At 39.3% G+C, this 27,951-nt stretch overlaps 1 protein-coding gene across 1 annotated transcript in view; it reads right to left on the bottom strand.

The window, feature by feature from the left end:
- LOC126234966 (ferredoxin-2, mitochondrial) overlaps positions 1-27,951 on the bottom strand; it is a 92,906-nt gene that overhangs the window by 20,153 nt on the left and 44,802 nt on the right. The window lies entirely within an intron of this gene.

The raw sequence follows: 27,951 nt of genomic DNA, 5'->3' as shown, positions 1-27,951 counted from the left end.
TAACACCAACACCAACAATAATAATAATAATAATAATAATAATAATAAAAGCCAACTAGAAAGCTTCATTTGAGACATGTGATGCCCACTGTAACGGTACTTTGACTACCGCGCCTCCGCCAATACAAAGATATGATCGCGCATGCAGAAGAGCGCTGCGCCAGCGACCGATTTTTATGAATAATTTTGATTTTTTTTTTCTTTTGCGTAGGTGTTTTTCTGCGCTGTATTAAATATGCTTTTAAGTGGAAATTAAAACTATATTACGAAACAAAGTTATTTCAGTAGTGATTCGAAATGGTTATCGCCAAATTTATAAATTAATCCTGACAGTGACAACTTAAAGAAATTTTCATCAGATGGAGAACAAGAGGACCAGCAAATAATGAGAAAAAGGACATCCTACAAGAAAATTAAGAAGTATTCCAGACGCAGCCACGAAGACTATATTATAATAAATACTACGTTTCTAACAGAATTATAAGGTAAATTTCAACTTATTTCTGATGCTATTTCCTTACAGTCGCTTTTTGTAGTGTTGCCGACCCAGTCTTCCATGCACGGTCAAATTACAGCACTATCTCAATCAGTAATACAAAGTCCGCCTTATCCGTAACTTATTCCATCAAAATTCAAAACCCAATAAGATTTTCTATTTTGTATTTTCACGGCAGAACCCCGAGGAAAGGAAACACTACACCACGATGTCACTGGGTAGCACACTGCTCATGTTATAAAGCTCATTCACAGTGATATCTTGTTTTGGAAATTACATTTCAGAAAATGGGTTACAAATGGTGTGTAGTTCCTTATGGTACAAATATATCATAAAGTACAAATAGTACAAATACATCATAAAAAACCTCTTGAAAAATGGTTTTTGATTGTTTAAAAAAATGAGAAGATATGTAAAATGGGGTTGCAACTTGCTCGTGGTGATCCAAATGAGATAATGGACACTGCATGTGTTTATTTCTGTGAGGATCATTTTGATATATGTAAACACTCCATATGAACATATTGTTGCTTGTAGCATACTAGGCAGCATGCTGGAATCCTAATGCAATGTTCGCAAGACTGATTCTCATTCAGAGCAAGGTTTTGTCCCTCCCAGTCCTCTTTGCTTAATACTACTGTCTCCTTAAATTTATTTTAGTCATAATATAGTTATGTAAGAGCTTTAAATTCTATATCATATTACATTTTAATATCGATTTTTATTTAATACCTTCACTTTACAGTGAATCAATTTGAGATGAATCACAAAGATGGTGTAACGAAACTGTATTTCATGCCCGACATATTTCTTATTCTGAACAATGTGAGAAACCATTTATCAATTTCCACCCACATTATTCTTCCTACAAAAGTTGCTGAAGACAATAATTTCTCACTCCACTAGTCTCCATTGGGCTAGTTGTAAAGCTGTATGATGTTGATAGAGAGAGAAATACATCACTGCTTGGAACCTAAATGGAAAACAAACAAGACAGGGCATTATGATAAAATGAAAGTTGGTCCTGCTCTTAAGCATTTTTAAATCATTGTGTTTCAGCAGCAGTTATGTAATCAGTAGAACAACAGATACTTTTAAGGTTATGGTGTGTCAACTGCATTTTTTTTATGAACATAATTCTCCAGTGGTTTAAAGTAATGACCAGGAGGAAGAAAAAAGCTGCAGTGCATAAAGCTATTTAAAGCAAACATGATGATGCTCTGCAGTTAACCTTAAAGAGTTTTTATGCTGTTTGAAAATCTGAAACTTGAGAAAAGAGGTACCTGGAAAACAGTAGGAGTTCTGGCAACAACCATAGCAATTAACAGAGTTATCTTCTGAATGAAAAAGTTTCTGCTGTGTTTCACTGTGCAGGCTTTCACAAGTTGCCCTGGAAGTTCAGCAGGTCTGAGGAAATATCCTAGTTCCAGATTCCCTCAGTTTTAAGACAATTCAGCAATTTGTTGCTGCATCACAGTACGTCATCCAAGTCACCATGCAACGACAGTTTCTTATTTCAGTAAAATAAAAATCTAGATTGTTCTTGATGAACAAAGAGACCATAAACACATCAAATTTTGGAGGGTTTCCACTACCAGTCTTCACAAAAAACCTTTCCATTGTTACCTAAAAGTTGTAAACACATTTTCCATCACTAAATAACTAAACTGTTTGCAGAAAAAGTATGAAAAAATACTACTAACTTTGACTAACACTCCTATAACACACATATCACTATGTCTTACTCCTAACTTGTGACGTCATTGAGCTTCAGGGAATAACCAAGTGTTTTCACTCATATGACCAAATTACGAAACGAAGTTATTTCAGATATATGTATATTAACCAAAAATGCTATCTGAATGTTCTAATCATTCAGAACAACAACAATTTGAGCCCTATTTTTTTAACACAGGAAAATAGCCTACACTGTGTAGCAAAGGGGTCTAGACGAAGAATTTATTATTACAGCTGTGGAAAGCATATTAAAATAGAAAATTCAACTCCAAGCACAAGCAGTTGAAACATGTTGTTGTTGTGGTCTTCAGTCCTGAGACTGGTTTGATGCAGCTCTCCATGCTACTCTATCCTGTGCAAGCTTCTTCATCTCCCAGTACCTACTGCAACCTACATCCTTCTGAATCTGCTTAGTGTATTCATCTCTTGGTCTCCCTCTACGATTTTTACCCTCCACGCTGCCCTCCAATGCTAAATTTGTGATCCCTTGATGCCTCAAAACATGTCCTACCAACCGATCCCTTCTTCTAGTCAAGTTGTGCCACAAACTTCTCTTCTCCCCAATCCTATTCAATACCTCCTCATTAGTTACGTGATCTACCCACCTTATCTTCAGCATTCTTCTGTAGCACCACATTTCGAAAGCTTCTATTCTCTTCATGTCCAAACTGGTTATCGTCCATGTTTCACTTCCATACATGGCTACACTCCATACAAATACTTTCAGAAACGACTTCCTGACACTTAAATCTATACTCGATGTTAAATTTCTCTTCTTCAGAAACGATTTCCTTGCCATTGCCAGTCTACATTTTATATCCTCTCTACTTCGACCATCATCAGTTATTTTACTCCCTAAATAGCAAAACTCCTTTACTACTTTAAGTGTCTCATTTCCTAATCTAATCCCCTCAACATCACCCGATTTAATCTGACTACATTCCATTATCCTCGTTTTGCTTTTGTTGATGTTCATCTTATATCCTCCTTTCAAGACACTGTCCATTCCGTTCAACTGCTCTTCCAAGTCCTTTGCTGTCTCTGACAGAATTACAATGTCATCGGCGAACCTCAAAGTTTTTACTTCTTTTCCATGAATTTTAATACCTACTCCGAATTTTTCTTTTGTTTCCTTTACTGCTTGCTCAATATACAGATTGAATAACATCGGGGAGAGGCTACAACCCTGTCTCACTCCTTTCCCAACCACTGCTTCCCTTTCATGCCCCTCGACTCTTATAACTGCCATCTGGTTTCTGTACAAATTGTAAATAGCCTTTCGCTCCCTGTATTTTACCCCTGCCACCTTCAGAATTTGAAAGAGAGTATTCCAGTTAACGTTGTCAAAAGCTTTCTCTAAGTCTACAAATGCTAGAAACGTAGGTTTGCCTTTTCTTAATCTTTCTTCTAAGATAAGTCGTAAGGTTAGTATTGCCTCACGTGTTCCAACATTTCTATGGAATCCAAACTGATCTTCCCCGAGGTCCGCTTCTACCAGTTTTTCCATTCGTCTGTAAAGAATTCGCGTTAGTATTTTGCAGCTGTGACTTATTAAACTGATAGTTCGGTAATTTTCACATCTGTCAACACCTGCTTTCTTTGGTATTGGAATTATTATATTCTTCTTGAAGTCTGTGGGTATTTCGCCTGTCTCATACATCTTGCTCACCAGATGGTAGAGTTTTGTCATGACTGGCTCTCCCAAGGCCATCAGTAGTTCTAATGGAATGTTGTCTACTCCCGGGGCCTTGTTTCGACTCAGGTCTTTCAGTGCTCTGTCAAACTCTTCACGCAGTATCTTATCTCCCATTTCATCTTCATCTACATCCTCTTCCATTTCCATAATACTGTCCTCAAGTACATCGCCCTTGTATAAACCCTCTATATACTCCTTCCACCTTTCTGCCTTCCCTTCTTTGCTTAGAACTGGGTTGCCATCTGAGCTCTTGATATTCATACAAATGGTTCTCTTCTCTCCAAAGGTCTCTTTAATTTTCCTGTAGGCAGTATCTATCTTACCCCTAGTGAGACAAGACTCTACATCCTTACATTTGTCCTCTAGCCATCCCTGCTTAGCCATTTTGCACTTCCTGTCGATCTCATTTTTGAGACGTTTGTATTCCCTTTTGCCTGCTTCATTTACTGCATTTTTAAATTTTCTCCTTTCATCAATTAAATTCAATATTTCTTCTGTTACCCAAGGATTTCTATTAGCCCTCGTCTTTTTACCTACATGATCCTCTGCTGCCTTCACTACTTCATCCCTCAGAGCTACCCATTCTTCTTCTACTGTATTTCTTTCCCCCATTCCTGTCAATTGTTCCCTTATGCTCTCCCTGAAACTCTCTACAACCTCTGGTTCTTTCAGTTTATCCAGGTCCCATCTCCTTAAATTCCCACCTTTTTGCAGTTTCTTCAGTTTCAATCTGCAGTTGCAGTTGAAACATAACCACAAATAAAGTCACTTCTGTGATAGTATTCTAGTGAACAGGGTCTGTGGATGGGTTCCACAACTAGTAAAAAGATATTAGAGATGAAGAGTACAGGAGGAGAAATAAACATGAATGGTTACTTGTAAATAACATTGCGATATTGCATATAACAGGGGTTTTGGGGCATTATCCACCTCAAAAGTAATTTCATTGACTATTGGCCTTTCCAAGATCTGTAAATTAATGGATTTCCAAGCATATACTTGGTTCTTGCAATCTTAATGGACTTCATTATATTTTCTTAAAACTTTCTCCACCTTATCCCCTTCCCCTCCCTTCTTCATAGTTTCCTCCTGCTCACACTAACAATGAAACCTTTGTAATGCACTTTTTTGTTTTGTTTTATGTTATCATACTATCTGTCCTACATTTCATCATTACTCTTCCCATTTCTTCCATTTCATTATTATTTGTGTGTTCTTTAAATTTTCTTCTTTCTCTTCTAGGGTGTTCATGTCTTTCTTACATTCCTCCAAACTCCTGGATGTAAAATGTTAGCCTCACTCCAATCCACAGCCTTTCCTACATACGAGGGTTTTAACTTTAATATTGGCAACTATTTATTTACAGCTCATACACAATAGATACGTGTTTCAAAGTTTTACTGACCTTCAAAGTAGTCACCAGTATTGTGTATAGCCCGTTGTCAACAATGTGGAAGTCTTAAGATATTCTTAGCAGTGCCAGTTGTGTTGACAGTTCGAGTGGTGCGGTCTATTGCCCGACAAATTTGTAGCAGTTCTGAAGCAAATGCCATGAAGTGTTTCCTTCAGTTTAGAAATCGAGAAACTCATGATGGCTAAGTCAGGGGAGTGCAGTAGGTGGTATAGCACTTAGCAGCCCCATCAGTCAAAGAAATCAGTAACAGCTTGCACTGTACGTGCTTAAGGGGCTCCGGAACACCCTATACTTGCAATGTTAAAATAACGCTTATAAATTACAATCTTTCCTCACAAAGTATTTGAGGTAGGAAGTTGAACTTTTTACAGATTATTTATTGGAATACGGGCTACAACTTAACACAGGGATTTTACAAAATTTTAGTACAGTTATTAAAGATGATTTTTTTTTTCAATTGTAATGAAAATTCACAACATTTTTTTGCAATTTTTTATTTATATATTCAAAAATATACAGTTTTTTGGAAAAAGGCTGTGTTAAATTATGCAGAGGGTACTGTGTAACATTTACTGAAAGTTTGAAACAAATATGTTTGGAAGATCCTTAGAAAACATGTAATGAGTATGAGAAAATAAAAGTTTTGGGAATCGAGCGACAAAGATTGGATTAACTTTTTAGTGCATTCCAGGTCCATAGGATGGATTATCTTCATCCTCTGCAAACTCCTCCTCCAGCTTCCTCTTGTTCCTCCTCCTGTTTACTCTTGCTTGTATTTCTAGACTCTTTACAGCCCTGTCTGCAGCCCGAAGGCGTTCCTTGTCTAAAGCAAGCATCGCTTGTACCATGTTAGAACCTATCTTCATTCCCACATTTCTAAATACCTTGCACCTTACAATGTTGCCATCATTGAAAGTCGCAACAGCATCATACACACCAAAGTGAAGTGTTTCTATTCCAACAAATACAGTCTTGGGGATTCTCGACCATATAACACTATTTACACTTTCATTGGGGTTTTGAGTTTTTCCGTGAATACACTTTTTCAACAGTTCAGGTGCTGCTAAGTCTCTGAAAATAGGTTTCATCACCTCCATTATTGCATGAGGCAGACTATGCTTATGAGTGTACACTTCACCAGTTAGCAATCCTTTGTTATATTTACACCAACTGTCTTCTTCTTTGGGACACAAGCTATGTTGGGGATTTTCATCGGTTGAAGAAGTATGAAAAAAAAGAGCCCAAACAGCCTTCTTCATTTCGTCGACACTTTGTGTATTTTGCCTAATAGCCATTCCATAATAGTTCTGTATTTTGTCAATTACACTGTCAGTTAACCTGTTAACCTTCCCTTCCCATCCAACCCTTTACCATCACTGAGTTTTTGTTTTTTGTACGAAGCTTTCAGTCGCCGAAGTCTTGTTCCCATTCGCTTCTGTACGTGTCCAATACACTCAAATTTCAGCACTACAACATCACCATAGGGCTTCAGTCCTTGAACATGTTTGAAACTTTTAGAATCACCGTCACCAAGGTAATTAACATATCGCACTTTATCACACGCCTCAGAATGCTGGAATATACTGGCAACACCAGCCACTTCCATTCCTCCACTACTGCCACTATAGTTAGCTTTGCAATTATTTTCATGTGTACCTTTATATTTTTGTGGACATCTACAATACTTTGACATTACTGCTACATCTAAAACTTTCCCTGTATACATACTGGTGGCATATACTACACCATGAAGAGATGTGTGTCCCCGTTTATGCCAGGTACCATCGAACGCTGCAGTCAAATCTCTCTTACCATTATTTTCCATTACTGCCTCTTCCACAGCGTTCTTCATAGATTCTATACAGACATCTTCTACTTTAGACCCTATTAATTTATTATAGGTCGTAAACTTGGTTGGGGGATTTGGAAGATTCATGATGCCACAGAAAATTGCACCTGCAGTAGCACCCTTACCAACTGAACGCAAGGAATAAACAAATCTAATGTTGTGTTCATAGATTTTGCTACCATTTTCTTCAGTTGCAGTTACTGCAACACTGTTCCAAAAGGTGGTCATGTATGAACACTTATCACATTTCAGTTGTATTTCACTAGCAAGTCCTACGTGCTTTATTATGGAGAGTTCCAGACCAACTTCACTACAATGAATACATCTTACACAGTTTGAAAAAATTCCTTTGAGAACCGACATATCAAATATTTCATTCACATCCCATTCGCCCATAAAACATTCATAGTTTTCACTCATTGAACCAAGCTTCTTCTGTGAAGTATTTTCTTTCCCACTTTGACTGCTATGGGCAGGTGTACTTGAGAGGTTAGGTTCACTCACTTGGTTATCGTCTTTATTGTTTACAGTAATAACACATACCTTTGGCTTTCCAACATTTATCCTTTTCTTAAAAGCCTTCAGAGGATTTCTAATAACTTTACTTTTACTCATTATTATACTTCAACAAAACAGAGACTCAAGAAACAGAATTAATTACGAATATTTTCGAGATAACGACAGAGTAAATAAACATGAAACAATCGACAATCACACCAGTGATATATATTGAACCATCACAGGTTAGCCACAACACATACTTTATCTCACATCACTAAAATGTACCTGATGAACACGGACGTTAATAATAACACCATTTGACAGCAGTTTAACAGCGCCACAGTGGGTCACGCCCATGTAGAACACATTTCAAAAAAAATTTAAAAATAGTTGTAGTCTTCGGAATTGAATAAATTATATATCTATTAAAAGGTAATAGTCTGCAGATTCAGAAAACGCAAAAAAGTAAAAATTGAACTTTTCATGATTTTGAGCCTTTCCGGAGCCCCTTAAGCACTGTCCTGCAAAATGATGGTCAGTCCTGCGAAAGTGTCATCACTTCTGTCTCTATGCTGTTCATTTTTGAAAAACAACCTACAACCAGCTTACAGACCAAAGTGATGACACTTTCTGCAGGACCTGACCATCATTTTGCAGGACAATGCTCAAGCGCGTACAGTACAAGCTGTTACCGATTTCTTTGGCTGATGGGGCTGCTAAGTGCTATACCACCTACTGTACTCCCCTGACTTAAGCCCTCCTATGTTCAACTCTATTTCTAAACTGAAGGAAACAATTCACGGCATTCGCTTCAGAACTGCTACAAATTTGTCGGGCAACAGACTGCGCCGCTCGAGCTGTCAGCACAACTGGCACTGCTAAGAGGATCCCACTACTTCCACATCATTGGCAACGGGTTATACATAATACTGGCGACTACTTTGAAGGTCAGTAAAACTTTGAAACACATATCTCTTTTGTACGAGCTGTAAATAAATAATTACTATTAAAAACAGTCTTGATCACGATTTATTTAACAAGGTGACCGGTTTCGACCACTACTGTGGTCATCTTCAGACCATTGAGTAGGAACCTCTTTCTGTTGGAGAATCACTACAGTAGTGATTCTCCAACAGAAAGAGGTTCCTACTCAATGGTCTGAAGATGACCACAGTAGTGGTCGAAACCGGTCACCTTGTTAAATAAATCGTGATCAAGACTGTTTTTAACAGTAATTATTTATAAGACATTGATCACTGCTGTTCCCGTAATGCATTCAAAATATAAATAAATAGTTGCCACTATTAAAGTTACAACCCTCGTATTATATATAGATAGAGGGAAACATTCCACGCGGGAAAAATATATTTAAAAACAAAGATGATGTGACTTACCATACGAAAGCGCTGGCAGGTCAATAGAAACACAGACACATACATACACACAAAATTCAAGCTTTCGCAACAAACTGTTGCCTCATCAGGAAAGAGGGAAGGAGAGGGAAAGACGAAAGGAAGTGGGTTTTAAGGGAGAGGGTAAGGAGTCATTCCAATCCCGGGAGTGGAAAGACTTACCTTAGGGGGAAAAAAGGACGGGTATACACACACACACACACACACACACACACACACACACACACACACACACACACACACACACACACACACATATATACAGACACAAGCAGACATAATATATATATCAGATATTATCATTATTGTAATGCCTTTGTATAATGATAATGAGTTACATATTATTTTCAATTAACATAATATGCTGATCCCCCCATGAACCATGGACCTTGCCGTTGGTGGGGAGGCTTGCGTGCCTCAGCGATACAGATGGCCGTACGTAGGTGCAACCACAACGGAGGGGTATCTGTTGAGAGGCCAGACAAACATGTGGTTCCTGAAGAGGGGCAGCAGCCTTTTCAGTAGTTGCAGGGGCAACAGTCTGGATGATTGACTGATCTGGCCTTGTAACATTAACCAAAACGGCCTTGCTGTGCTGGTACTGCGAACGGCTGAAAGCAAGGGGAAACTACAGCCGTAATTTTTCCCGAGGACATGCAGCTCTACTGTATGATTAAATGATGATGGCGTCCTCTTGGGTAAAATATTCCGGAGGTAAAATAGTCCCCCATTCGGATCTCCGGGCGGGGACTACTCAAGAGGACGTCGTTATCAGGAGAAAGAAAATTGGCGTTCTACGGATCGGAGCGTGGAATGTCAGATCACTTAATCGGGCAGGTAGGTTAGAAAATTTAAAAAGGGAAATGGATAGGTTAAAGTTAGATATAGTGGGAATTAGTGAAGTTCGGTGGCAGGAGGAACAAGACTTTTGGTCAGGTGATTACAGGGTTATAAATACAAAATCAAATAGGGGTAATGCAGGAGTAGGTTTAATAATGAATAAAAAAATAGGAGTGCGGGTTAGCTACTACAAACAGCATAGTGAACGCATTATTGTGGCCAAGATAGACACAAAGCCCATGCCTACTACAGTAGTACAAGTTTATATGCCAACTAGCTCTGCAGATGATGAAGAAATAGATGAAATGTATGACGAGATAAAAGAAACTATTCAGGTAGTGAAGGGAGACGAAAATTTAATAGTCATGGGTGACTGGAATTCGTCAGTAGGAAAAGGGAGAGAAGGAAACATAGTAGGTGAATATGGATTGGGGGGAAGGAATGAAAGAGGAAGCCGCCTTGTAGAATTTTGCACAGAGCATAACTTAATCATAGCTAACACTTGGTTCAAGAATCATGAAAGGAGGCTGTATACATGGAAGAAGCCAGGAGATACTGACAGGTTTCAGATAGATTATATAATGGTAAGACAGAGATTTAGGAACCAGGTTTTAAATTGTAAGACATTTCCTGGGGCAGATGTGGATTCTGACCACAATCTATTGGTTATGAACTGCAGATTGAAACTGAAGAAACTGCAAAAAGGTGGGAATTTAAGGAGATGGGACCTGGATAAACTGAAAGAACCAGAGGTTGTAGAGAGTTTCAGGGAGAGCATAAGGGAACAATTGACAGGAATGGGGGAAAGAAATACAGTAGAAGAAGAATGGGTAGCTCTGAGGGATGAAGTAGTGAAGGCAGCAGACGATCAAGTAGGTAAAAAGACGAGGGCTAATAGAAATCCTTGGGTAACAGAAGAAATATTGAATTTAATTGATGAAAGGAGAAAATATAAAAATGCAGTAAATGAAGCAGGCAAAAAGGAATACAAACGTCTCAAATTTGAGATCGACAGGAAGTGCAAAATGGCTAAGCAGGGATGGCTAGAGGACAAATGTAAGGATGTAGAGGCTTGTCTCACTAGGGGTAAGATAGATACTGCCTACAGGAAAATTAAAGAGACCTTTGGAGAGAAGAGAACCACTTGTATGAATATCAAGAGCTCAGATGGAAACCCAGTTCTAAGCAAAGAAGGGAAGGTAGAAAGGTGGAAGGAGTATATAGAGGGTTTATACAAGGGAGATGTACTTGAGGACAATATTATGGAAATGGAAGAGGATGTAGATGAAGACGAAATGGGAGATAAGATACTGCGTGAAGAGTTTGACAGAGCACTGAAAGACCTGAGTCGAAACAAGGCCCCGGGAGTAGACAACATTCCACTAGAACTACTGATGGCCTCGGGAGAGCCAGTCATGACAAAACTCTACCATCTGGTGAGCACGATGTATGAGAGAGGCGAAATACCCTCAGACTTCAAGAAGAATATAATAATTCCAATCCCAAAGAAAGCAGGTGTTGACAGATGTGAAAATTACCGAACTATCAGTTTAATAAGTCACAGCTGCAAAATACTAACGCGAATTCTTTACAGACGAATGGAAAAACTGGTAGAAGCTGACCTCGGGGAAGATCAGTTTGGATTCCGTAGGAATGTTGGAACACGTGAGGCAATACTGACCTTACGACTTATCTTGGAAGAAAGATTAAGAAAAGGCAAACCTACATTTCTAGCATTTGTAGACTTAGAGAAAGCTTTTGACAATGTTGACTGGAATACTCTCTTTCAAATTCTGAAGGTGTTAGGGGTAAAATACAGGGAGCGAAAGGCTATTTACAATTTGTACAGAAACCAGATGGCAGTTATAAGAGTCGAGGGGCATGAAAGGGAAGCAGTGGTTGGGAAAGGAGTGAGACAGGGTTGTAGCCTCTCCCCGATGTTATTCAATCTGTATATTGAGCAAGCAGTAAAGGAAACAAAAGAAAAATTCGGAGTAGGTATTAAAATTCATGGAGAAGAAGTAAAAACTTTGAGGTTCGCCGATGACATTGTAATTCTGTCAGAGACAGCAAAGGACTTGGAAGAGCAGTTGAACGGAATGGACAGTGTCTTGAAAGGAGGATATAAGATGAACATCAACAAAAGCAAAACGAGGATAATGGAATGTTGTCAAATTAAGTCGGGTGATGCTGAGGGAATTAGATTAGGAAATGAGACACTTAAAGTAGTAAAGGAGTTTTGCTATTTAGGGAGTAAAATAACCGATGATGGTCGAAGTAGAGAGGATATAAAATGTAGACTGGCAATGGCAAGGAAAGCGTTTCTCAAGAAGAGAAATTTGTTAACATCGAGTATAGATTTAGGTGTCAGGAAGTCGTTTCTGAAAGTATTTGTATGGAGTGTAGCCATGTATGGAAGTGAGACATGGACGATAACTAGTTTGGACAAGAAGAGAATAGAAGCTTTCGAAATGTGGTGCTACAGAAGAATGCTGAAGATAAGGTGGGTAGATCACGTAACTAATGAGGAGGTATTGAATAGGATTGGAGAGAAGAGAAGTTTGTGGCACAACTTGACTAGAAGAAGGGATCGGTTGGTAGGACATGTTTTGAGGCATCAAGGGATCACAAATTTAGCATTGGAGGGCAGCGTGGAGGGTAAAAATCGTAGACGGAGACCAAGAGATCAATACACTAAGCAGATTCAGAAGGATGTAGGTTCCAGTAGGTACTGGGAGATGAAGAAGCTTGCACAGGATAGAGTAGCATGGAGAGCTGCATCAAACCAGTCTCAGGACTGAAGACCACAACAACAACAACAATATGCTGATGTGAAACGGGGGAAAAAAAAATTTTAAATGAAAAATAACAATTTAAAACATAAAAATGAATGTGTGGATATTTCAATAAGGTATGTTGAAAATGCTCTGGAAAGCACATGCAGCTTTTTATTTACCAAAAAGGGTATTTCAGAAACCAGCTTTATCACACATGGATGAATATGGTGTGAAAGCTTCTTTAATTCATGCCATATCAAAAGTTGTCATATTTCAAAAGTAATTAATGGTGGTGGGGTGTTTTGAAAAATTTCAAATTAATAAAAAAAGTTGATTATTCAGTGTTCAAGACTGTTGACTACATTATAACTTTTATATGACACACATTTTTTACATTTTACAGTTTTGAAGGTATTCCCTTCAAACCTATTATGTCAAATTATCTTGTATGCTTTGTTTTACCTCTTAGAAGTGAAATTGGGTAAAATCACAAAAATATTTATTAGATTATTTTTACTCATCTACACACCCGCAAAGTTGTATTAAGATCAAGATATAGCCCCCAACAATTCCTGTAAAGTTACAGAACTATTCACTAACAGCTTTTCAGCAGAATAATGATGTTGGGCTAACTGTAATTAAAATACGTAACAAAGTCCAACACTCGAGGAGTGAGTGCTGGGGAGCAGATGCAGCAATCCTGCATCACCAAGCTAGGAAAGGTCCTAGTGGAGGTGGCTTGCTGTTGCCTTTCTCCAGTCAGTTACGGAGTGCCAGCTGTGTATCCTAATAGTGCTGATGACCGACGAGTGCTTGTACAGCATTGTGTCAGGTTGGATGAAAGAAATGGAGAGTGTGAACCCAGGTGCTAGTACATAGCACCAAGGCAGCTGCCTAGTGTAAAGTCTGCATCCTACTGGTCACATGCCCTCACTTCACAACACACTGTGGTGAGATCTGGAATTTAAACAGCACATTGGCGCAAAGACTAGTGATCAGGAACTTTACACCACAACCTCTCCTCCCTTTGCCAGCCAAATACTGGCACTGAAAATTTTCCACCACAAAGATTCAAAGCGGCTTACCTCCAAGAAGAGCACACTGCAGAAAAGTACATCAGCGATCTTGACTAACGAGGCAGGAATTGAGATTCAAGGTCTTTGTAATAGTCATTCACTCTTATTCCTTCACAGTACGACTTTGTAGTGAAAGCAAAGACCTGCCAGGTATTAAACGCTGGAACAAACTCCCAGAGCAAGTCACCGAAGATCTTTCTTGTGAAATAACCTTTGCAGGCCGACACCTATTCAGAAATACTAGGACAGTTTTGTGGAAAATATTGAAGAATTGCATCAGGAATCTTGTACATACTATCAGCGACTGTACCCAGCGTGTCAACATTGAGCCCCAAATTTTCAAATGTTGTCATAAGACCTGGTGGATTCCATCACCTAATGTCCTTAATGGGAGTTATAAGCTTTGTAAAGAGAGTATCCTGAAGGATCTGCTCAGCATCTTTCATGTCCTTTGCAGGTGAGCAATGTTTTGAGGGAAAGGATCCCACACTGCTTAAATCTTCTACAATAAAAGGACAGAGGATACCTGAATTTCAACATTAACTTTCTGTAATTTTATACTTTTCCCATACATAATAATGACATTACAATAATGATAAGCAACAAATTAACTGCTACTGTAATTTACAGAAGCAAATACTGTTAAATGATGCAACAGTCCAGAAAAGTCATTAGACTCAAGACTGCAGGGGAAAAGTTCTAATATGATAAAAAAAATGGCATTACTTGAAAAATGGGTCTTTTCAAGTTATGAGAGGAAAAAAAACTTTCTGCATTTCTTTTCCTTATTTAAATTTTTTTACAGTTTTTAGGTGGGTTTGAGGAAGTCATGTTGAAATTCATAATCAGCATCCCAAAAAACATAATTGAGCACATTTTCAGAACTTCTCCAAAACATTCCACGTAAAATCACCAGACACACCTTCCACCCCTTTTCATGTACATGTTATCAGCTGATGTAATAAAAATTTGATACCAATAACTGCTTGATTTTTGCTTTACTGGTGTCTATTACAAGCTTGTCAAGTTGATGTACTTGGCAAAATGTTTGTAGTTGCTGTTCAAAGACCGTATGTCCATTGATGTTTAAAAGTGACGCTGTTATATTATTTCTATAGTAAGAGATATTCTTCACACTAATTGCATTGAAAAACTGATGATATATGCAATGAAAACAATTATTGACAAAATAATTTAACTGGATAGATAAAAAATCTACTCACCACGCGGTGTTGGAACACACACATAAAAGATGGTTCTAATTGGCAAGCTTTTGGAGCCAGTGGCTCCTCCTTCAGGCAGAAGTGTTGAAGAGGAAGGAAGAGGGGCAAAGGAAAAGGACTGGAGAGGTCTAGGGAAAGTGGTAGATTTCAGGAAAGTCACCCAGAACCGTGGGTCAGGGGAGATTTACCGCACGGGATGAGAAGAGAAAGACTGACTGTTGAGTCCCCAACAATCAGTGTTTCCTTACCATCCTGTAAGGTAAGTCTCCACAGACCCACGGTTCTGAGTAACTTTCCCAAAATCTACCACTCTTCCTGGACCTCTCCAGTCCTTTCCCTTTACCCATCTTTCTTCCCCTTCAACTCTTCTGCCTGAAGGAGGAGCCACTGGCTCCAAAAACTTTCCAATTACAACTGTCTTTTTATGTGTGTGTGTTCTGCTGCCGCTTGGTGAGTAGATTTTTTTATCTAACCACTTCAATTATTTTGATGATATATGCATCTTTATAACACACGGAAATACTATAAATCAGTGGACTACTGGTAATGTGTGTATTCCTTGGACAGAATACTAGTTACTGCACTTAGGAGTGTTCTACAGGCAAAGCAGAGTCACTGGCAGCACAAATGGCTGTTCAAATTAGGGAACGGATGACAAACGAAGATAATATAATAATCAAATTAGCTATCCACACAAAATACAGAATGGAGCAAGAGCTGCCAACAAAATAAAACAGCAGTTAATACAGATGAGCAATGAAACTACTGATCTTTCTAAGCATCACATATTAATTGTACCTTTTGTTAGAACAAAAACAGAAACAACAGAATAGGGGCACGCCAAATTAATGGAAACGAAAGCCTCATTTTGCATTGTGGAGAGGACAGGTGGACAAACAAAATTACTTTAGCAAATTACATGTAAATGTCCTTAGTAAGACGGAGCATATGTTGCAACGAATACACCCCTATTACAGTTAATCAATGACATTTCTAGCATTAAAAGTAATTTGCAACAGCAGAGTTATGAATTTTCTATTTGTCAACCTGTGCATAAGCACTCGGGCCGAGCTTGGCCAAAGTGTAGATCAGCTGGACCAGATGGACAAATGACAGGTTTAGATATGTAGAGGTAATGCAGAAGGATACAAAGAAGCTAAAGGAGATATGAGTATTGTAATAAAACTAGGCAGGAGCAACTGTAATGTACAATTGGCAAAATGGACAGTTTGTTGTAGTAGGGAGTTTTGAGGTACATCCGGAAAGTAAGTACCGTTTCATCCTACAGTCACTGCAGGAACAATGTCTTGGTTATGCACATTCACAATCACCTCTCTGGTTAACTGCTTTCCCAATGATGTCATTACAGCCAGATTGTGATGTGTTTACTTTTTCTTAGTGATCGATCAAAATGTTTAAGGCAATCTTCAAACCCACAGACTGTAGCATGTTCCATAATATGGTTTTTGAATGCAAAGAATGTTAAGCCAGCTGAAATTCATTGCCAACTTGTACAGATTTACAGTAAAACGTAATGGCTCATGGAACAGTGAGAAAGGGGGGTCAGATAATTCAATGATGGACAAACCAATGTTCATGACAGGTCAACGTTCTTGTCAAGTCAATGTTCATGACAAAGCATAGAGTGGGTGGGCTCCTGTCATCAATGCTGATTTGGTGGAGCAAGTTAACAAGAAAATTCATGAAGACTGACAGTTCACAATAAGAATTCTTTGTGAAGAGTTTCCACAAATTTCAAAAACTCTTTTGCATGAGATGGTCACAAATCACTGAAATTTTCACAAATTATTTTCTCACTTGGTTCCCAAAATGCTTACAGATGTCCAAAAAATGAAGTGATTTGGCAGTGCTTTGACATTTTTCACCCAGCACAGTGATGAAGGAGAGGACTTCATAAACAGAATTGTGACCAGCGATGTATTGGAAGCACTCATGATTCCCAAAAAAATAAAAATTTGAAACTATCTAATCAGCACAAAAAAAGAAAAAAAAAATCATGTGTACTGTGTTCCGAGACAGACAGGGCATTCTCTTTGCTGAGTTCCCTCCCAGATGTGAAACCGTCAATGGAGTACAATACTGTGAAACACTGAGAACATTTTGGCTTGCAATTCAAAACAAAAGGTGTTGAATGCTCAGTCAACACACAGGCTTACTTCTTGACAAAACCTTTTTCAACAATTTGGATGGGACCAGTTTAACCATATACCACAGAGCCACAATCTCGCACCTTCTGACTACCACTTGTTCGTAAGCAAGCATTATTTTTGGAGGAGAGCGATGATGACTAAAAGTCATCAGCAGTGGCTGTCTTCACTGCAGCATCTTTCTACACAGAGAGAATAGAAAAGTTGGTTTCCCACTATGAAAAGTGTCTGAACAACGGAGGCAATTATGTAGAAAAATTGTTTAAGAATTGCTCTTTCTTGTAAAAATATAATTTGGTTTGAAAAAAGTTTTTATGGGTTTTTTCCAAAATAATACTATCTGAAACTGTGTCATGTAAATGGGTAAGGAGTGTGCCAAGGAGAACACTACAATCCAGAAACAGTTGGTTTGAGTACAGAGCCAATGTATTGCTGAATGTAAGGGCTTACGAGGACAAACGTCACTACTGAATGTCAAGGTGCTGAAGGCAGAATGGAAAATTTATCCAAAGAAAGAGTCCAATTTGTCTTAAATGAGTAACAGAGTAGATAAATGCTTTTGAAACTAAGCCCACTGGCAGCAGATGTGTAATTAATGGCACAAATTTCATAAGGTTGATCCACTTGAAATTGTGCACCCTGTAGAATTGCTGAAATCTGTCAATATTCTGGGTTTGTGAAGGACCATCTATAAATAAAACACTCAGATGATGTATGGAAACTCGAGTGTACCATATCTAAGGAGAGCATGCTCTTCAGCAGTCAGACAGACATTTGATAGGCATTGTGGTGTTGACAATGCAAGTTTCTGTTTGAATGCATGAGTGTTTTTTGTCAAAGGTTTGAGTGTAACAAAAACATGACTCCTATAAATTACACACAGGTTTTTGGTCTGAATTTTGTAGCCAGAGTGGAAAGCGAGATGTAGTTTTGGAGAGAAAAAAAAAAGAGAGAGAGAGTAAGAGAGAGTGAGAGAGAGAGAGAGAGAGAGAGAGAGAGAGAGAGAGTGAGAGAGAGAGAGAGAAGAAGAAGAAGAAGAAGAAGAAGATTTAATTGCTTGAAAACATGGTAATTAAGAAAAACTAAGTGATTTGAGGGAAAATTTAAATTGAAGTCTCAAAGTTCATCTCTTCAAGGCTTAGCTGTTCCACACACAAATAGTTGCATTGGTGTGACATTTAATGGTCAAAATGGCTGCCTTTGAACTAAATACCAAATTCAAGACATTTCCACAACAGAAGATGCCAGGAAAGTGATTTTGTAAACATCTCTAAGGCAATGTCTCAGTATTGTCAAGGCTTTACATATGCAAAAGTCTAGGCCCTGAAGAGTTAGTTTTTCTTTATTTTTTACAGAGGTAGCAGGATTTTTTCACAAAACACTTCAATTTCCCCTCAAATCACTATGTTTTTCTTAATCATCCAGTTTTCACAAGCAATTTAATCTATATTTTTGCCAAACTATTCCTCTCACGCTGGTCATTTTGTTCCCGCGTTTTGTCCATTTCCCACTCTTTCGATTATGAAAACACAAAAACCTTTCCTCCATTACCCACTCCTCATTTGGCAGTGAAAAATCAGACAAGAATCTATTGTTTAATTTATAGGAGTCATGTTTTTGTTACACTCAAACATTTGACCAAAAAAGAAAGAGCCAGCCACTCATCATTCAAGTGTGCTCCTTAACAACTCTCTCTCCCAAATGTTCTTCAATCTGTATATTGAGCAAGCAGTGAAGGAAACAAAAGAAAAATTCGGAGTAGGTATTAAAATCCATGGAGAAGAAATAAAAACTTTGAGGTTCGCCGATGACATTGTAATTCTGTCAGAGACAGCAAAGGACTTGGAAGAGCAGTTGAACGGAATGGACAGTGTCTTGAAAGGAGGATATAAGATGAATATCAACAAAAGCAAAATGAGGATAATCGAATGGTCGAATTAGGTCGGGTGATGCTGAGGGAATTAGATTAGGAAATGAGACGCTGAAAGTAGTAAAGGAGTTTTGCTATTTGGGGAGCAAAATAACTGATGATGGTCGAAGTAGAGAGGATATAAAATGTAGACTGGAAATGGCAAGGAAAGCGTTTCTGAAGAAGAAAAATTTGTTAACATCGAGTATAGATTTAAGTGTCAGGAAGTCGTTTCTGAAAGTATTTGTATGGAGTGTAGCCATGTATGGAAGTGAAACATGGACGATAAATGGTTTGGACAAGAAGAGAATAGAAGCTTTCGAAATGTGGTGCTACAGAAGAATGCTGAAGATTAGATGGGTAGATCACATAACTAATGAGGAGGTATTGAATAGGATTGGGAAGAAGAAGAGTTTGTGGCACAACTTGACTAGAAGAAGGGATAGGTTGGTAGGACATGTTCTGAGGCATCAAGGGATCACCAATTTATTATTGGAGGGCAGTATGGATGGTAAAAATTGTAGAGGGAGACCAAGAGATGAATACACTAAGCAGATTCAGAAGGATGTAGGCTGCAGTAGGTACTGGGAGATGAAGAAGCTTGCACAGGATAGAGTAGCATGGAGAGCTGCATCAAACCAGTCTCAGGACAGAATATCACAACAACAACAACAACAACTACTACTACTACTACTACTACTACTACTACTACTGGGAGGGAGTCATGATTACCCCCAAAATTTTAACCTTTTCACTGCTATAGACGTCCCTGCTACTTGCCGAGCTGAATGCTGCATCATTATTGCCTAATGCATCTTCCTGTGCTACGGACTGTGTGTTTGGGTTTCTATCCGGTCTGGGGCTACCCGTATGGCCTGCCTCACCCTGTGCTGAATATTTCTGGGGTACTATCTCCAAAGTCTCCTCCTGCCACATTAAGATTTGTCACAGCCAAGACAAACAATAGTGTAGGTGCAAAATTTGTTTCTGACCTGAAGCTTTGCTGTAAATTTACAGTTGTTACAAATCTGCACAGACCTAAAGCTGGTCTTTTTTTGGTAACCCATCCCAAAAGTTACTATCACTTTCAGATTCTTCGGATTTGAATTACACCACTTGTTAAACAAGACTGTATACAGTGTCACACCTGTTGACAGACAGCTGGGGCTGTTGCTTTCACAATCTGGAGGACACTGAATAATTCACTCCCAGTACTGCCAATCACACCTTCATGGTCTCACAACTAAACACTTGTCATTTCTTTTATTGAACAGATGGTACGAAAAACACTGATATCAGTCCTGGTGAATAGTAAGATTTAAAGTAAAGTTGAATGCAGTAAAATGAGATCACAAAAGACAAGGGTATCTGAACATAACTAAGCAGCCAAAGCTGTCAAAAGCTACTGAGTTATGGGGTGGAAATTCTGTACTATGATTAAACTCATCAACAGCATCCAGGTACCTGAACGATGGCATATCTACACTCATCAGTAGCACTCAGTTGTCAACAATGATATCCATGTTACTCGTCAATAGCACTGAAGAAGTTGAGTGGGACATGCTAACACATCAAAAGCAGTAAACTGGGCTGCACTAGTGCTCAATCATCATTTCAAATAAAAGGCACAGCTCCAGTCAAACCATTTAATGCCCTCTTATTAGTACACAAACAATATTAAGTTAAAATATGGCATTCTGTTATGATGATGCCTCACATTCTGTAGGCTCATCACGACAAAGTATGAAGCCATGGGTTGAAGGGCAGTGCCCACTACAGAGATGAGCTACAAAGATTTCATTCCATTTCATCTAGCATCAAAAGCAGCCAAGTCAAAGACAGACTATTTTTTCAATAAGGATGCAAACTCTCAGTCAAAACAATGGTCACAAATTCCCTCTTGTTTTGTGAAAATTTATTCATGATGAACCCCCTTTTTTTGTTATTTTAGGTTTTGACTTTGCCCTTTTTGTCACTATTTTATACAATTTTACTCTTTTTAATGAAACTGTAATCTTTTTAAATTCCAAAATTTTGTTAAAAAGCAATTAAATGAAAATAAAGTGACACTGCAATAATTTTCCTTTATAGCAATACAAAAGCATTTTGACAAACTGGATAACACAGAAAGAACAACATTAGAAAACTTGAGGCATATACAAAATAGGACTTCTCTCACTGAAAGTTTGTATTTCACTTAGCTCTTTAACACAATAAGAAGAAAATGATAGGCAAATAATCAAACATGTTAACAGAACCCTTATTATGATAGACACTGTTCATTCATACTGAGTAACATTGTTATTTTAGTTCAACTGGCTCTCATTTAGTTTACAATATCAGGCATTTCACATGGACCACTGATGGAATATACACATTACACTCCACAATAACAACAAAATACAAGCACTCAGGAAACAGGATTGTTTTTGTGCCAATTATAGTATGAAGCCTGTGAATACAAAAATTTGGGCGAAGGACTGCTGTTGCCAACATACAAATGAAATATTATGACAGCAAAGAATATACAACATAAGTAATTATTTTGCCTACAGACATGGCCATGTTGCTGCATAATCTATGTGCACAAGATTCCAAAGAAAAATGCTGTGGCATGAAGATTTTTATTCATTCCTTGAAATGGCGGTTTGAATTCACTGCCTGCAAGCCTTCACCCATTCTGTTGCACAACAAAGAATTCAGTGCTCTGTAACATGAAAACATGATTTTGAAGTATTTTTTTTTTTTTCATCTTAGTGATAAATTTCTACTTTAGAAACTTCCTGGCAGATTAAAACTGTGTGCCAGACTGAGACTCTGGCTCGGGACCTCTGCCTTTCGAGGGCAAGTGCGCTTCCAACTGAGCTACCCAAGCACAACTCACAGCCCATCCACACAATTTTACTTCTGCCAGTACCACGTCTCCTACCTTCCAAATTTCACAGAAGTTCTCCTGCAATCCTTGCAGGACCGGCACCACTGGAAGAAAAGATACTGCAGAGTTTTAATCTGCCAGGAAATCAGCGCACACTCCACTGCAGAGTGAAAATTTCATTCTGGAAACATCCCCCCGGCTGTGGCTAAGCCATGTCTCCGCTGCAGAGTGAAAATTTTATTCTGTTTCTACTTTAAATTAATAACTTTAACACATTTCTGTAAATTTTGTGACTGGCATTTTAGATACTATGTGTGTGTGTGTGTGTGTGTGTGTCTATATATAATCTCTACTGACGAAGGGTGCGGCCAAAAAGCTACATGTGAGTGTCTTAATAGTGCCTGTCTGCAACTTGACGTGTCTTCTTTACGGTAAGTACCAATCTCTCTCTTCCTTCATTTTTTGAGGTTCCTACCTGGAGTTTCCATTGTTTGACTGATGATTCAATTGTCTTGAAATCTAAACAGGGACATGGGAAGGATACGAGGTGCATTCAAGTTCTAAGGCCTCCGATCTTTTTTTCTCCGGACTGGAAAGAGATAGAAACATGCGCATTGTTTTAAAATGAGGCCGTGTTCATTGTCAATACGTCCCAGAGATGGCAGCACTGTATGGCAGATGGAATTTTACCACCAGCGGCGAGAATGAGAACTGTTTTAAATACTTAAAATGGCGGCGTTTTCCTTACTTGAACAGCGTGCAATCATTCGTTTTCTGAATTTGCGTGGTGTGAAACCAATTGAAATTCATCAACAGTTGAAGGAGACATGTGGTGATGGAGTTATTGATGTGTCGAAAGTGTGTTCGTGGGTGCGACAGTTTAATGAAGGCAGAACATCGTGTGACAACAAACCGAAACAACCTCGGGCTCGCACAAGCCGGTCTGACAACATGATCGAGAAAGTGGAGACAATTGTTTTGGGGGATCGCCGAATGACTGTTGAACAGATCGCCTCCAAAGTTGGCATTTCTGTGGATTCTGTGCACACAATCCTGCATGCCGACCTGAAAATGCGAAAAGTGTCATCCAGGTGGGCGCCACGAATGCTGACAAGACAGCCACATGGCTGCCCGTGTGGCATGTTGCCAAGCAATGTTGACGCGCAACGACAGCATGAATGGGACTTTCTTTTCGTCGGTTGTGACAATGGATGAGACGTGGATGCCATTTTTCAATCCAGAAACAAAGCACCAGTCAGCTCAATGGAAGCACACAGATTCACCGCCACCAAAAAAATTTCGGGTAACTGCAAGTGCTGAAAAAATGATGGTGTCCATGTTCTGGGACAGCGAGGGCGTAATCCTTACCCATTGCGTTCCAAAGGGCACTATGGTAACAGGTGCACCCTACGAAAATGTTTTGAAGAACAAATTCCTTCCTGCACTGCAACAAAAACATCCGGGAAGGACTGTGCATGTGCTGTTTCATCAAGACAACGCACCCGCACATCGAGCTAACGTTACGCAACAGTTTCTTCCTGATAACAACTTTGAAGTGATTCCTCATGCTCCCTACCCACCTGACCTGGCTCCTAGTGACTTTTGGCTATTTCCAACAATGAAAGACACTCTCCGTGGCTACACATTCACCAGCCGTGCTGCTACTGCCTCAGCGATTTTCCAGTGGTCAAAACAGACTCCTAAAGAAGCCTTCGCCGTTGCCATGGAATCATGGCGTCAGTGTTGTGAAAAATGTGTACGTCTGCAGGGCGATTACGTCGAGCAGTAACGCCAGTTTCATCGATTTCGGGTGAGTAGTTACACTGGCTTTTTATCACACAACAGCGTGCTTCTAGGAAAAATCAGACCCACAATGAAAAGGCACCCAGTACGAACTGTATTTTTTCCACCCAATAAAACAAGGGTTCTTTTTTTTTCCGTTCCATAGATTCATGCTGAGGAGATCCTCGTGGATGTGGAACATGTCATTTGGTGTTATTGGGGTGAGTCAAAGATGACCTCAGTTTATGTAAGGCAGGGGTATAACAGATCCTGTGCCAATGTGGCAACATGTAGATTGACAAACAGTGTGCACCGCTGAACATCGATGCCAAGAACATCAGCAGCACACTCAAGTTATGTATCCCAACAAGTTGGCAGTCACAAAGCTCTGTCTGTCCATGACTTATGCGATGGAACACGAACCCTGCCTGGATTAGCACAAACTTTAGAATATTGGGACAGCATCACTAGACAGACACTGAAAATATGTATCAGGGAAAATCTCAAACTGGGACTACAGCTATAATCTCAGCAAGGCCTGAGAATCAGTACTGGGTGTAATGAAGACGACACTGAGCAAACACAACACTCTGGCAGCTAGGACGGACAGAGTAACTATACCCAAGCTACCACCACCGGGCCACCTTGCCAGGCATCGCTGACCAGACGGCAATGCAGTTGCTGCCTCAGACAACAATGCACTCCCTTAGGTGTGAGCAGCATACAGAACAGCTCAGAGGAGGAGGGGATATAAATTACTCTTGCACCTGAAGTCAGTTCGTCAGCACACCTGTCGATGGCAACATGTCTGATCACCAAAATACTGTGCCCACTGGATACTATGAAAGAGCACTACACCCATAGATTTTTCAATCATCAAATGAGTTGTTTGAAATCACTCTGGAAATGGGGACTAGTAAAGTGCAAAATTACAGTAACCAGCTGGAAACAAGTATTATGATTTCAGGATCATAAATTCAGTTATCTGTGTATACGAGGCAGTTGCTAAGCTGCACAAAGTGATAAAATGGAAGGATTTATTATCTTTCTTGGGAGTAATCAAACTCACCCGAAATCGATGAAACTGGCGTTACTTCTCGACGTAATCGCCCTGCAGACGTACACATTTTTCACAACGCTGACGCCATGATTCCATGGCAGCGGTGAAGGCTTCTTCAGGAGTCTGTTTTGACCACTGGAAAATCGCTGAGGCAGTAGCAGCACGGCTGGTGAATGTGTGGCCACGGAGAGTGTCTTTCATTCTTTCTTGTGCAGACAAGAGGAAGTATGTCTATGAACTTAACTATGTGATGAAAATAATAGGAATGAATATGGAATGAATGTAATAAGGACAACTTGGTCAAGAGAAGACAAATTTGATGTGGCAAGCTGGGCATGAACAACAATATGCCACTGAGGCAGCAATGTCGAATTGTACTTCAGTTTCTCTCTCCCCATCTGATGCCTATTAGTATGAAGGAGAGAAAGGAGATTGATCAATGGGAAATAGAATAAATGTAAGATAAAGTTGGTAGCAATTACTATACCAATAAGCAAAGGCATGTACCAAATGACAAGAGCAAAGTGGATCTGAATTAACTAAAATTCTGGAACAAGCTACACACTTATGAGGGCAAGTACTGGGGTAAGGTTCAAACAAGATATAAATGCTACAAGATTTAGAGTGAAATGGCAAGGTATTCTACAAGGTGTAGTTTCAGTTTTCACCTTGAAAAAATAAATTTACATAATGAATTATTTGTTTGCAGGTATGTCCACAGTCCTGGTACACACTGAAATCCCACAACACAATACCATAGCATTATGCTAAAGTAATCAAAACAAAAAGATACTGCCAATTTTTAAACCAGAGAAAGGCTGTGCCATTTGGTTTTGCTTAGTGCAGTGGCACGCTACGGTACTGTGGCATGAGATTTCAATGTGTACCTGCAAACCAAAAATTAATTACGTAGCCTTATTTTAAGAAGGTGGAAATTAACACTCTGTGTCTACTTCTTATAGTAACATAAATAGAAAACATTGATGGGAAATGAGATTATAGGAAACAACCTGACGAAAAAGGAAAGTTGCTGGTTGAGAGTGGTGAACAATGGCAAATGAGAAGGAATATTTATTATTTGTTTTACTTATTATCAGGCTCCATGAGATCATGCAAGTCAAGACTGCTTGGATTAAATCAGCTAATCAGCACAAAGTTCACAGAATGCTGATTAGAAAATTTATAAACAAAGAACTACTAATACACAAGATCACAGTATATGAATAAATAACACACTACAGAGGGAAGTGATCAATTACAACAAGGAACTCCTGTGGAGGAGAGGAAAAGTTGGCTTTAGTAGCAATTAGGGAGATAAATGGGTAGGCTAATAAGTCATGATTGCAAAGAATACTAGCAGAACACACAATGGTCCCCACATGCTACGTAAATAGATGAAATGTGTTTTAAAGGAAAATGGCATCAAGAATTCCAAAGAGTCACAATTCTACCCAACAGTAGCAACTTATGCCCACACTTCATGTTATTCGTAATATCTTTTAGCTTTTAAATCTTTATAAAAATAATACAAACAATAAAATAAGGAATTGTCCACCTTGGGGACAATCAGTACCCAGTTGCTGGGCATGCCCTGCAGCATCACTGATGGGATCCAAGTGCCTGCTACCAACTTGTTTCCCTGAAAACTGGAAATAGGAACCCCCTATACCCAATGTATCCTCAAATCCTGCCCTCGTCTTTGACTATCTCTGTTAACATACAACGCCACCACTACTCCATTTTCTGACAGGACGTTAAACCCCAATCTACCTTCCTTCCTGATCTTTATTAATATATACGTTATTTATTTGTTTTCCCAATTATTTTCTTTTCTCCCACCTACTCACTGCTCCCCCCCCTCTCTCTCTCTCTCTCTCTCTGTCTCTCTCTGTCTGTGTGTGTGTGTGTGTGTGTGTGTGTGTGTGTGTGTGTGTGTGTATGAATTGCATTATTCATTCCACGTTCCAATCCTCTCCCTCTATTCATCTTCATTGCTTACTAAGTTTCCACAGTGCTTACCAATATGCCATCTTACACCACCTACTCCCTCTGCTGTCTCCCCCTTTGTCTATCCTCATACTCACCATAGGTATGCCCCTCTCATCCTCAGGTCTGAGTGATCCAGCCTTCGTTTATAACTTTCTCCAATCTGTCCCTCTTTCATCCATAAATGAGGGCCAAATAATTCCAAATGCTAGGTACAGGGTTTCACTTTTACACATGTCCACTGGCAGTACTGCAATTTCGTTCCCCGACAATAAATAACAACCAGCTATCTGATGTCAGCAATTTTATAGTTTTCTGAAGTAAATTTTCAATTTGATACACCCACAAAGTAAGGCTTTATGGTTTAGTGGTTATGTGCTAGATCACAGATACAAAGGTCTGAGGTTCATTCCCCAGTTGTTCCTACAATTTTTATCTGCCACTTTTCACTCTGGTAATGTTCAACAATGTGAAATGGACTAAGTTTAGCCATGATTCGGAGCCCATGTTAAACTGAAGGCCTCCATATTACATCCCAAGTTAAGCCCTGTGGTGTCCAAACCACCTTTTGAGTGAACTGCCTTAACATACACAGAAACGACTAAGAAGCACAAGCATTTAAGGTAATCGTGCTAACTTATTATCGTAACTGTGCTAACTTACCATATTGCTATGTAAGACATACACTCTTGGTATGACTGTTCTACATATTTTATTATTAAAAACAGCAGTCTACACAGTAAGACGGGGGTGGGAGAGGGATGGGGAGGGGGAGGGGGAGAGAGAGATTGGTTGGCTGGATGATTTGAGAGAGTGATCAACAGCAAGGTCATCGGTCCCATCAGATTAGGAAAGGATGGGAAGGAAGTCGACCATGCCCTTTCAAAGGAACCATCCCGGCATTTGCCTGAAGCGAATCAGGGAAATTGTGGAAAACCTAAATCAGAATGGCCAGATCTGGGTTTGAACTGTTGTCATCCCAAATGAGAGTCCAGAGCATTAACCACTGTGCCGAGTCCAGAGCATTAACCACTGTGCCACATCACTCGACGAGCGATGAGAGAGAGAGAGAGAGAGAGAGAGAGAGAGAGAGATATGGGCTAGCTACACAATGACTGTGCACCAAATTTCATTCCTTTTTCAATGCTGC

Source organism: Schistocerca nitens, chromosome 2 (genome assembly GCF_023898315.1).
Source record: "Schistocerca nitens isolate TAMUIC-IGC-003100 chromosome 2, iqSchNite1.1, whole genome shotgun sequence".
NCBI classification, from domain to species: Eukaryota; Metazoa; Arthropoda; class Insecta; order Orthoptera; family Acrididae; genus Schistocerca; species Schistocerca nitens.
This window is presented reverse-complemented; position numbering and strand designations above follow the sequence as displayed.